At 44.1% G+C, this 12,349-nt stretch overlaps 1 non-coding gene across 1 annotated transcript; it reads left to right on the top strand.

Annotated features, from left to right (window-relative positions):
* The first annotated feature begins 8,317 nt into the window (after window positions 1-8,317).
* Window positions 8,318-8,399, top strand: TRNAS-CGA (transfer RNA serine (anticodon CGA)). Its single transcript has one exon. It is a non-coding gene; the product is annotated as a tRNA-Ser (tRNA).
* Window positions 8,400-12,349: the final 3,950 nt, after the last annotated feature.

Genomic DNA, 12,349 nt, shown 5'->3' with positions numbered 1-12,349 from the left:
CTTGCAATGTATCTGGAATGATGGCAGACTTTGCCACATATTTAGCCTATTGGAAGCTATGCTATTTTCATACATTTTATAATTTTTCCCAGACTCTGCTATTATCCAGTGCCTTTGATTTGGAAGTTGCCCTTGCATAGATAACTGCCTAGCTAATGGTTATGTATTTCATCTATGACCCAGAATACCTATGTCTGCCACGTTGATTCTTTGTCTCTTGGTTGCCAGTGCTGGTTTGTCTAAGATGTCATCTCCATAGCAAAGAGTTCCATCAATCCACCCGGGGGGCTCTGTCCTTAACAGCAAGGTACAAAAATGTCTTAGCATAACCTGTTTATTTCAGCACATCCAAAAACAGGATTATGGACACCATGGGATGGGGGGGTGATATTACCCATTTTTGAGCATCTGAGTTGTCCTTGTATTACATAAATGGCCATATAGTTGAATACGAACCATATAATAGTACATCATTCCTGTATTTTGTGGTTTAAGTGATCTTTCTTAAAGGGGCTCTATCACTAGGAAAAGTCATTTTTGACTAATCACACCTTTGCATAGCCCTTAGAAAGTCTATTCCACACCTACCTTTAGTATGTAGATTGCCTCAGTGGTTTCTGAATAAGTCCGTTTATATTCATATGCTAATTAGACTAGTGCAGGATAGATGGTGAACACCTCTATCTGCTGTTTTCTATGGGAGGCTGCTGCTGCTGCTGATGATGACTCAGCTTCCTGTTTGCTTCTTCACACATAGAAGATAATGGGAGAGAGGAGGCTGCTGGGAACTTCCTGAGCTGGCTGGAGGCTCATTAGCATATGAATAAAAGCGGACTTATTCAGACACCACTGAGGCAATCTACATACAAAAGGTAAGTGTGGAATAGACTTTCTAAAGCCTATGCAAGCATGTGATTAGATAAAAATGACTTTTCCCAGTGATAGAGCCCCTTTAAAGAAAAATAAAAATAAATAGTGCCCTAAATTACCGTACCTCTCCTGCATAGTATCAATAGTCCCTGTCTGCCTTGTCCCTGATATCCTGCAGTGAAAATAACATATTTGGAGACTTGTCTCTGATATCAGGAAACTGCATAAAAACAACACAGAGTTCAGCATTGAAACCATAGTGCAAACCCCTGGAACATCTGCTCATCTATAGGTCCACGGCAAATGAAGTGTCTAAAAACATTGTGGAAAAAATGGTGGTTTTTTTATGCGGTATTTATCTTTAAGTTTTTTTAATCATAATAAATATATAGGGAAAACACTCACAATTCAGCAGTTAAAATAACACACAGCATTTTTCAAAGTACAGCTTTTCCACAGTTTTTTTAACTGCAATGTGTAGATTAAATTAAATGTAAATTAAATCTCGTTCACTTTGTTGGTACTGTAAAATATAGTGGTTTTTTGTATTGTGTTTCTGCAGCAGCCAAAAATGTTGAATTTCTGAAACATGAAGGCTAAGGCTAAGGGTCCATTCACACAGAGTAAATGTGCACTCATTTTGGCAAAATACAAGTGTAAAAAATACATGTGTAAAAATAAGACTCCCATTGACTTCAATTACATTTTTTGACACGTGTAAAAAAACATGTCAAAATTAGGGTTGAGCCGATCTTGAGATTTCAAGATCGATTTTAAAATCCGATTTCCGATCATTTTCCAGCCGATCTCGATTGTGAAATTTGCTCGATCGCCGATCGGAATCCGATCTTTTCCGATCCCGATCCTTGACCCTAGTCAATGCTTTTCTATGGGAAAAGTCACTTTTGGGGTTGAGCCGATCTTGAGATAACCTCCGATCTCGATTCCGCTGGAAAAGATCGGGTCGGAATTCCGATCTCAATCGTGAAATTTACTCGATCGCCGATCGGAATCCGATCTTTTCCGATCCCGATCGCTCAACCGTAGTCAAAATACACGTCAAAATACACGTGTAAAACGTCATTGAAGTCAATGGGAGTTTTATTTTTACACGTGTATTCTTTACACGTGTATTTTGCCAAAATGAGCGCACGTTTACTCCGTGTGAATGGACCCTAAAGCCTGTTGCACATGACCATGTGCGAACCGGCTGCCATTAATGAATGGGACAGGGGACAGACTGATGTCACTTGAGTGTCACCCGTGCATCGGCCATGCTTCCACGGCCCCTTTCATTCAATGAATAGGAGCCATGGAAGCAGGGCCACAGAATCAGACAGGAATAAGACCTGTTCCATATTTTGCACCCTGGACTGTCGCTCCACACATGTGACTGTTTAATTCACAGTGATGTGTATGGGGCCATAGAAATAAATGGGAAAAAGCTGTCTAGCCCACTGACAATTCATAGGATTGTATGCAAGAGGGCTTAGGCTAAGGCTGCTCGTTGCAGAAATGTAGAATTTTTCTTTTGCTGCAGAAACGCAGCTGAAAAAAACCCTGTGTTTTATAGTACCATCAAAATATCTGGCTAATCCTATCCAGAAATTGTCGGAAAAAAAATGGAGCATATCAAATTTATCTGCAGAAATTCTCATGTTTTCCCTATAGATTTAAAAAGGAAAGTATAACCACAGAGATAAATGCATCAAAAATGCAATGAAAAACTCTGCAAAAACTCTGTAGCTGCAATCTGCAATGTGGGGCCGTAGCCTTAAACTCAGCTCTCACAATCCCCAAAGGATCAGGAAAAATATAAAAGAAACACAGCACTTGCAGTTAAATTCTAAAATCTTTATTCACAAAGTAGTATGTTGTTTGGTTTACTAAGATTACTAAGCTTTTACTGAATTTAATGCAGGTGTTTGTTGTCTACTTTTCCTAAAGCTTTGTATAGAACGTTAATGGGAATATCTCATGGAATGTTTCACTTATCAGTTGAAATGTATTATAGAGAAATAATGGGGCACATTCACTAATATAACACAATGATAGTGTAAGTGAGAGTCTGAAAACGTGCCAGATTTATCACAGTGGCTGATACAGCATCTTCAGATTCTTTAGGATAAGGAAGAATAAAGATTGGAATGTCATAAACCAGTCTTAGGCTAAGGCTCCATGTTGCACCAAGGCAGCTTTTCTTGCAGGTTTTGTTGTGTTTTATGAGTCAAAGTCAAGAATGGCTACTAAAGGAATTGGTATAGAAAGTTCTTATACTTCTCCCTTCTGCTCAATCCACTCCTGGCTTTGGCAACCAAATCTACAACAAAAAAAGCTGCATTTCTGAAATGTGGCGCCTTATTCTCAGTCTATATTCACATGATTATTGCTCTCGATACGGCTTTATTAAAACTCATTCATGGAATCTGGCTATATGTCTAATTTTTTTTTTTGTCAGTTCATTTTAAAGAACTGTCAAAAAAAAAAAAATGTCCTATTTATGGCAGGGCAATCGATGGCAGTAAGTTGTCAGGAAATGTGATAAAATATTCTCTCATAGATTGTAAGCTCTTGCGAGCAGGGCCCTCAGTCCCAGTGTGTGAAATGACGTTCTTTGTTATGTATCTTTCTGTCTGTATTTGAACCCTACAAATTGTACAGTGCTGCGGAATATGTTATTTATTTATTATTACATTTATTATTATTATTCTCTAAAACCTCCCCTCCCCAGAGACCATGAGGGAAGTTACAGGAAATGTATGTACCTTCTGCTGACACTGTCCTGGTTTACACAGTAAAGCTATGAAGCAAGCAGTGGAAACAAGAAATGAGTCCTACAAAACTAAAAAAAAGAAAAACTCCAAAATGGTTAAAATAAATTTCTGGTAAAAAAAAAAAAAAAAAAAAATAGTATGGATTTTTTTTTTTACAATACGTACATTCCCTTTAAACTATGGCCAAAATTCTGCTATTGTCCCACTAAGGCAATGAGTTCACATCTGTGCTTTATGATTCTCTGTTGAAGATCCTGCCACAATTGTCAGAAAAAAAAGGCTCAACATCCAGGACTATTTTTTTTTTTTTCAAATAAAATGACAGCTACCATAATGGAAACCTGACAGACCTCATTAGAACTGAATGGAGTCCATTAGGAATTGCTGCCATTTATGGTTTTCTGTTCCTATGAAGGAATAAAAAAAAATGTGGAAATACGAGCACAGATGTGAACTTGGGCAACTTTTTCCTGCTAGAATATAACAATAGCCTGTACTTGGCAAACGTATTGCCCAGAGGTGAAAATCTTTAACTGCTGTTTTGGCTGTTTTACTCTTTAAGACAGCTTAAAAACCCCAAAAAACATGTTCAATCGTTTTTCATATTTTCCAAATATGGATAATTTATATTAGACAGAACATAAGCGAACCCAATGATAAAACACCTGAATAAAGACTCCACTGTTGACATTTCTTCCTAAGAGGAGGAAAACTATAAAATGCCTGACTGAGCGCAGGTCCCCGGTAGTCACACACACAAAATAACCAACTTCAGGATTGCACTGGGAGTAAACAGAGAAAAGGTCAGAATTTACCTTCACACAATATTCTCCATCTTAACGTTTCTGTTTCTTTTTTTTGTTTTTCTTTACCATTTGTGGTTTGAGCTGAATTTCTACTCTGTCATTTTAATCTGTCCCAGTAATCCTCAAGGAGACTTAACCGATAATATAATATTATGGCTCTGAGACTGTGAATTGCATAGTTTTGACCCAGAAAACATCCAGAAAAATTAAATATAACTGAAAAGGAAGGAAAGTACTTGTACATCAATGTAATGACAAATTTCCTTAACATATATGTCCCAAATGACTATAGAATGTTTGCAGTTAGCCACTTGCAGATTTAATTTTTAGAAGCTTTATGAATGTATTTTTGAGCATTGTGCCAGGGACAATCCAGAGTAGCAGCACACTTATTACATCCTGGTATGCTGGACCCTTGTGCCCCATAAAAATACATTAGACCTCTTCGGGGGTGTCACTAGTGCCTCATGTAGCAATGACATACTTGGATTGTAGTTGTTCACTTTTCCTTTTGTTCTCTGTCCAAGTCTGACCACCATGACAATTTCCTCCCACCAGTTGTCTGTGCAAATTTTAGTGCACAACCATATTTGACACCATAATTCATAATTTCTCAGTGCCCCACATAGTATTAACCCCTTCCCGCCACAGACATTTTTCGATTGTCGTTTTCCACTTTTGACCCCCCCCCCCTCCCCTCTAAAGCCCATTACTTTTTAATTTTTCCACCCTCAGAGCAATATGAGGTCTTAATGTTTGTAGGACAAATTACTCTTCATGATGCTACCATTAATTATTCTGTACAATGTACTGGGAAGCTGGAAAAAAAATCAGAATTGGGTGGATTTGAAGAATAAATGCATTTGTGCGATCTAACGGGGTTCATTTTTACAGCATTCACTGTGCAGCCAAAATGACACCTGTATTCTATGTTTTGGTACAATTCTGGGGATACCAAATTTATATGGTTTTATTTACATTTTAACCCCTTAACAAAAATCCAAAACTGTGCCATTTTTTTTTCTAAAAGTCACCATATTCTTACACCCGTATCTTTTTTTATACTTCTGTGTACAGGGATGCATATGGCATCTTTTTTTTGTGGGGCCGGCTGTACTTTTCAGTTATACCATTTTGGGGAATTGTTATTGCTTTGATCACTTTTTGTTCAAATATTTATCAGAGGCAAAACAGTAAAAAAATGGTGGTTTGGCACTTTTGACTTTTTTTTTTCCCGCTACAGCGTTTACCGTACAGGAAAAATATTTTTATTGATTTGTAGAGCGGGCGTTTTCAGACACAGGGATACCTAATGTGTATGTGTTTCACAGTATTTCAGTACTTTTATATGTGTTCTAGAGAAAGGGGGGTTATTTGAATTTTTATTATTTTTTTTAAATATTTTTTCTTACTTTTTTTTTCATTTTTTTATGTATTTAACCCCAGGGGGTCTGATCACTAATGCAATGCATTACAATTCTAATGCATTGAAAAATACCAGGGCTTCTATTGCAGGCTACATAGAGTAGCCTGCAATAGAATCCAGTGACTGACAGGCCAGGGAGCCTTCACAAGGCTCCCCGCTGTCATGGAAATGGGATCCTGCTCCTGTTCCGGGTGCCGACGATTGCTGGGAAAATGGTGCCTCGATCAGCTTTGATCGATCGGTCACCGATAGTGGGCATTAGCACTGGGTGTCTATTGTATAAAACAGTTGACACCAAGCAGCTATGGCGGCTGCCCGACTCCCGAGCGGCTGCCATGTTTAAACACCCGGCATCTGCCGTACTAGTAGGGAAGGGGTTAATGCCCTCTTGGTATGCAGCAACAGTGCACCTTTTTTGATATAATAATAATAATAATAATAATAATAATACATATTATTTATATAGCACCAACATATTCCGCAGCACTTTACAAATTGTAGGGTTCAAATACAGACAAAAAGTTACATTACAGAGAAATAATCAATTGCCACAATGGGACTTAAGACCCTACTCACAAGACAGTCTATGATGTAGAGGGGGTGACACAAGAGGTAGCAGGGGCGGCATCAGAGATAGCATTGCTTATACAGCGGAGAAGCCATTTATGTGATAGAGGTTACTGTCATTACACATAAAGCTGTATGAGCCGTCACCAGTCAGTGTCCTGTGCAGACAATATCTGGTACTTCAGGCCAATACATTGATAATATCCCCTTTGATTGAGCCTGCACATAGACAATGTCCCTATTTGTACCCTGATACAACAGTAATGCCCCCTTTGTGTCTTCCAAAAAATATTAAAAAGTACCGATTTCCTTTGTGTCCCATTTAATAATAATAATGCCCCATATAGTAAAACTGCCCTTTTTTGTGCCCCCATACAATAATAAGACCCTCTTTGTGCCCCCCAATAATTGTACTTTATAGTACTAGAACCCTTTGTGCTCCTATAACATATTATTGCTTTCCTTGTGTCCATACAACATTAATGCCCTCTTTGTGCTTCATACAATAATACTGATCCTTTGTGGCCCCATACACTAGTATTATCCACTTTTTATCCCCAAACGATAATGTTCTCTGTTTTGTGATCCTACACAATAGCACTGTCCTTCTATGTATTCCCATGCAATAGTTCTGCCCCTTTTTGTGGCCCTATGTGGCTCTCATTGTGCCCCTAAATAGCACTGTTATCAATTAGTGCACACTCCCCCTCCCCTATTTATTCTACTCTCTTTGCGACATTAACAACAAATAAAAAATGTACCTATCTCCAGCTCTGACAACAATACCATGGACCCTCCTATTTCTGATTTGTTTTTTATTTTTTTTGTAGTCCATTAATTTCCCTTATTAGAAAAACAGTTTCAAAGTTACCATAGAGAAAGTTTCCTTTTCTAATCTACATGATATATTATATAGGGTTTATTTATCTGGGACAGCCATTTTTTTTCTTTTTTTAGGGCTATGCTATATAAAGAATTAATAAAGTTAAAAGTCCTACATTTTTAATACAGTGATTCAACCTGCTGTAAAAGTCTTTCCCTGTCGTCCTCAACAGCGGCACAATGTGGGGTATTTCTGCCCCTGTGTGCTGGTAGGACAGGCGGATATTTAATTAGCCAATCAAATGCGTGGCAGGCCCTATAAGAGGGCACAAGAACCTCCCCTCTGCGTGTTTTTTTCTGTCCTGTGTGGACAGAGGACAGGTGGGAGGACTTGTGTCCTCTTTGAGAAGCTCAGCAGGATCACTCACCTCCTGAGCGGTTGTTTTCTTCTTGTCACCTTCTGTGCCCTGCGGGGAGAAGCTGCTTGTTAGCCATGTGTGGCTACCCCCCTCTATCCCCCCTGCCCCCCCTCTCCTCCGCTTCCCCTGCTCCTTGTGACTTACCTGACATTTTGGTGAGAGTCCGGGGACTCCGCATGCCGCCTCTGGTGGCGCGCGGACTGCCGGCGGGTGGAACCACACTGTTGTGTATCCTGTTCCCCGCCGGCCGCTGTAAGCGCGCACTTCCGGTTTCGCCGGAAGTATCATAGCGCCATGGCAACGGCCTGGCGCTGGCGGCCGCTCACTCAGGGAAGATTCAGGCCTTATTAAAGGCCGGAAAAGACGGGGAGATGTGGGGGTAAGTGCCCGTGTTAAGGGCCTCTTGGTGGGGGGGAATGTATATCTTTGCAGACCCCTGATTACAGGGTTAATTGTCTGGGCAGGTTGCCTCACCTGCTTTGATTGTGGCTCCGCCCACTTCCAGCCGGCCAGAATTAAGAGGCTGGCTGGCCTGGTGTCAGAGACCTTCCTGCAGTATCTGCTGAAGGCATGCGATTGTGGTGTTCATTGATCTTGAACTCTTTTCCAGTTTGCAAACTTTATTGGGAACCGGCTGTGATGGCCGAGTGGTTAAGGTTTTGGACTCGAAATCCAATGGGGTCTCCCTGCACAGGTTCAGATCCTGTTCACAGCGCCAGCCCGGCTAGCTCAGTCGGTAGAGCATGAGACTCTTAATCTCAAGGTCGTGGGTTCGAGTCGCACGTTGGGCGCCAAGTCACCTCTCTGTCCGGTCTACAGGACCTGGTAAGATTTACCCTTTTTTTAAAAGCTGGTATGATGTCATGGTGACAGTGTTGCATGGTCTATTATCTCTCTCTGTAGGATATGTCATCCTCTACTACCCCTCCTGGGGATGGTAGGAGGAAAACCTCTTCCAAGAGGAAACATCTTTCCTGCTTCGATTGCGACACACCGCTCCCTGATGGTAGGTAGCGGCTTGAAAGGTTGTGCCCTGCGGGGTACTACTGGTCCTATAACTTGCCTATTTTCAGGCTATGAGTGGGCCCGTTGTCGCGGGTGCAGAGGTCCTCCACCTGTGGAGCCCTCTCCCAGAGATATGATGGCATGGGTCAAGGAGATGGTGAGTTTGGGCATCGCTTGGGTAAATAGTTTTTCCCTTGCTTGTACTCTCCTTTTTGTTTTGCAGGATGATTCCCTCAAAGGGATCCATTGCACCTTGTCTCAGCTCACCAGGAGACCATGCTCTGAGCTCCGTTCCTCGTCTCCCCCCCCCCCTTGTAACACCTGCGGGTGGCAGAGGATGATTCCTCCGAGGACGACTCAGTTATTCCAGCAGAACTGCGTTCCATTATGAACAAACGGGCAGGCTGCTGAAGTCCATCCGGTCTACAGTGGGCCGAGATGTTGACGGGGAAGCCTCCACGTCTGCCTCTGGGGGACATATTGCCTTCCATGCGGACGCCACGCTGACCGACCTTATGGCGCAGCAGTGGAAACAGCCAGAGAAAGGACATTCGCTTTCCAGGATCTTCAAGAGTTTGTTTCCTATTAACACTACCCAGTGGGATTCCTGGGGGCCTCCCCCGAAGGTGGATTTGGCCGTAGCAAAGCTGTCCCGCAGAACCCTGGTGCCCTTGGAAGATGGTTCAAATCTTCAGGACCCTCTGGATCGTAGGGCGGACTCCATTCTGAAGAAGGTCTACTCAGCTTCCTCCGCGCAAGCCTCTGTGGCCATAGCCTCCTCTATGGTTGGTGACTTTTTGCGCAACCGCTTAGCCGCCTTGGAGCGGGATATAGACTTGGGCGTAGACAGAGATGAGATTCTGGCCTCTATGAAAAGAGTTCATAGGGCTGCAGATTATTTGGCGGAATCCTCCTGCCATCAATTAAAAATCTCCGCCAAATCTATGGCGTTGTCTACTGCGGCCCGTAGACCCCTTTGGCTAAAGCCTTGGCGGGCAGATTTTGCGTCTAAAGCAGCACTCTGTGCTCTCCCCTTTGAGCCGGGAAGGGTGTCTGGCCAAAGCTTAGACGCCATTATGGAGGGATTAGCTGAAGGTAGGGGAAGGTCCCTACCTCAAGCATCCAGGGGCAGACGTGCTCCCTCTAGAGGCAGAGGTTCTTCCTCTAATTATAGACGCCCTTCCCAACAACGGCGTTTTAGATATCGCCCTAGGGGAGCTGGTCGTGGCGCTTCCAAGGAGGACACCAAGAGGAAGCCTGAGTTTTGACGTGGGGCAGCTCCCTGTGGCCCCCCTTCCTGGGAGGACGTCTTTCCTCCTTTTCCTGAGCATGGTTCACCCATATCCAAGACCCATGGGTGTTGAAGATCATACAACACGGGTATCATATCGACTTTCATCTTCCACCTCCAGATCGGTTCGTTTCCACCCAAACTCTTCCACCTTCTCAGCAGGCCAGTCTAGAAGCCTTGGTTGCCGAATATGTTACCAAGGGCGCCCCTGGAAAAGGTACCAGCCTCAGACCTCGGTCTGGGAGTCTACTCCCCCGTCTTTCTGGTCCCCAAGTTCACCGGGGGCTGGAGGATGATAATAGATCTGAGGTACCTCAATCGGTTTATCAGGAAGAGGTCATTTCGAATGGAAACCGTGGATTCCGTGGCTGTGTTTCTTCAGCCAGGAGAGGTGATGGTTACCCTCGATTTGAAGGACGCCTATCTACATGTCCCCATTGCTCATTTCCACAGGAAGTTCCTCAGGATTGCCGTCGCTATGGCCGGCCACAGGGAGCACTATCAATTCACAGCTCTGCCATTCGGCATCACATCCGCCCCACTGGTATTCACCAAGGTGATTTCTCCGGTCGCCGCGGCCCTCAGACTTCAGGGTCTTTTCATCGTCCCTTATCTAGACGACTGGCTACTGAAAGCTCAGTCTCCTGCTGCCCTCCTCCAGCAGCTCAACCTTGCCATCAACTTCCTACAGGAGTTAGGATTATCAATTGGGAGAAGTCCGAAATCGTTCCATCCACCTGAAGAAAATTCCTCGGATTTATAGTGGATTCAGAAGCGATGCAGATCTTCCTCTCCAGTCCAAGGAAGGAAAGAATCCAAGCCAGTGCACGTTTCCTATTGCGCACTCGGCAGGTAACCATCCGGACCGCCATGAGAGTCCTGGGCCTGATGTCATCCTCGGCCAGGGCGGTGCCTTGGACTTTATGGCATTTGCGTCCCCTGCAGATGGAAGTGTTGAGAACCTGGAACAGGTCTCCACGGGGATTGCACAAGAAGATCTGCCTTTCTCCCGCTACCCGTCTTTCCCTCAGATGGTGGATACACCTGAAAGACGGAAGGTCCACGGTCCCGACAGTGTGGACCCTGTTGACAACAGATGCATCCCAGTGGGGATGGGGAGCCCATTGTCAAGACAAAACTGTACAAGGACGATGGAGATGTCCGGAGCTGGGGTCATCCAATCTCAAGGAACTCAGAGCAGTGTACCTGGCCCTAGTACACTTTGCCCCAGAATTGAAAGGCAAGTCTGTCAAAAACCGGTCAGACAATATGACGGTGGTAGTCTATATAAACAAACAAGGGGGCACCAGGTCACCAACCTTGCTGAGAGAGACGAATCTCATATTTGCCTAGGCGGAGAAGAATCTGGTCCAGTTATCCGCTGTTCACATAAAGGGCTCCCTGAACATAGTAGCGGATCAGCTGAGTCAGGGTATTACCGTATCAGGAGAATGGTCTCTCAATCCAGACGTATTTCAACAGATCGTCCAGAGATGGGGTCTCCCGGAGGTCGATCTTATGGCTACCCGACTCAACGCCAAGGTGGGGACCTTCTGCTCTCTGTACCAGGAGGACAATCCCTTGGCGGTGGATGCCCTGTCCATCCCATGGAGGTTCAGGCTGTTTTACATATTCCCTCCAATTCCAATCATACCGAAGGTATTGATAAAAATAAGACAGGACCAAGCCTCGGGAATAGCCATAATCCCGTTCTGGCCAAAAAGGGCTTGGTTTGCTCAGCTCATACAAATGAGTCAGGGCATATATTGGAGGCTTCCCCCACTCCCAGACCTGGTAACCCAAGGAGAGCTGAGATGCCAGGATCTGAGGAGACTCAACCTGACAGCCTGGAGGTTGACCAGTCCCTATTGAGAAATAGAGGACTGTCACAAGCCGTCTTGAAGACCCTATCCAGCGCCAGAGCAGATTCGACTAACAGGAACTACCGTCGAATAGGTAACATCTTTAATGCCTGGTGTCTGCAGCATCAAGTGGACTCCACCGATCCCCCTACGGAGGCGATCCTGGACTTCCTTCAAGACGGACTAGACAGAGGTCTTGCTGCGGCCACACTCAAGGTACACGTAGCGGCCCTGTCCGCCTATCTGGGGAGGCGTTTGTCTCAGGATCCTTTAGTGAGCACCTTTATTAAAGGGGCAACTAGGCTGAGACCGGTGGTAAACACCCCTGTCCACCAATGGGACCTTATTCCGGTCCTGAACGCCCTATGTGGCCAGCCATTTGAACCTCTGGAAGAGGTCTCCCTCAAGTCGCTAACCGGCAAAATGGCGCTGCTATTGGCAGTCACACCTGCCAAACGCGTTAGTGAACTACAAGCTTTGTCCGCTGAGGAGCCATATACCACCTTT

This window comes from Leptodactylus fuscus, chromosome 2, assembly GCF_031893055.1.
Source record: "Leptodactylus fuscus isolate aLepFus1 chromosome 2, aLepFus1.hap2, whole genome shotgun sequence".
NCBI lineage: Eukaryota > Metazoa > Chordata > Amphibia > Anura > Leptodactylidae > Leptodactylus > Leptodactylus fuscus.
This window is presented reverse-complemented; position numbering and strand designations above follow the sequence as displayed.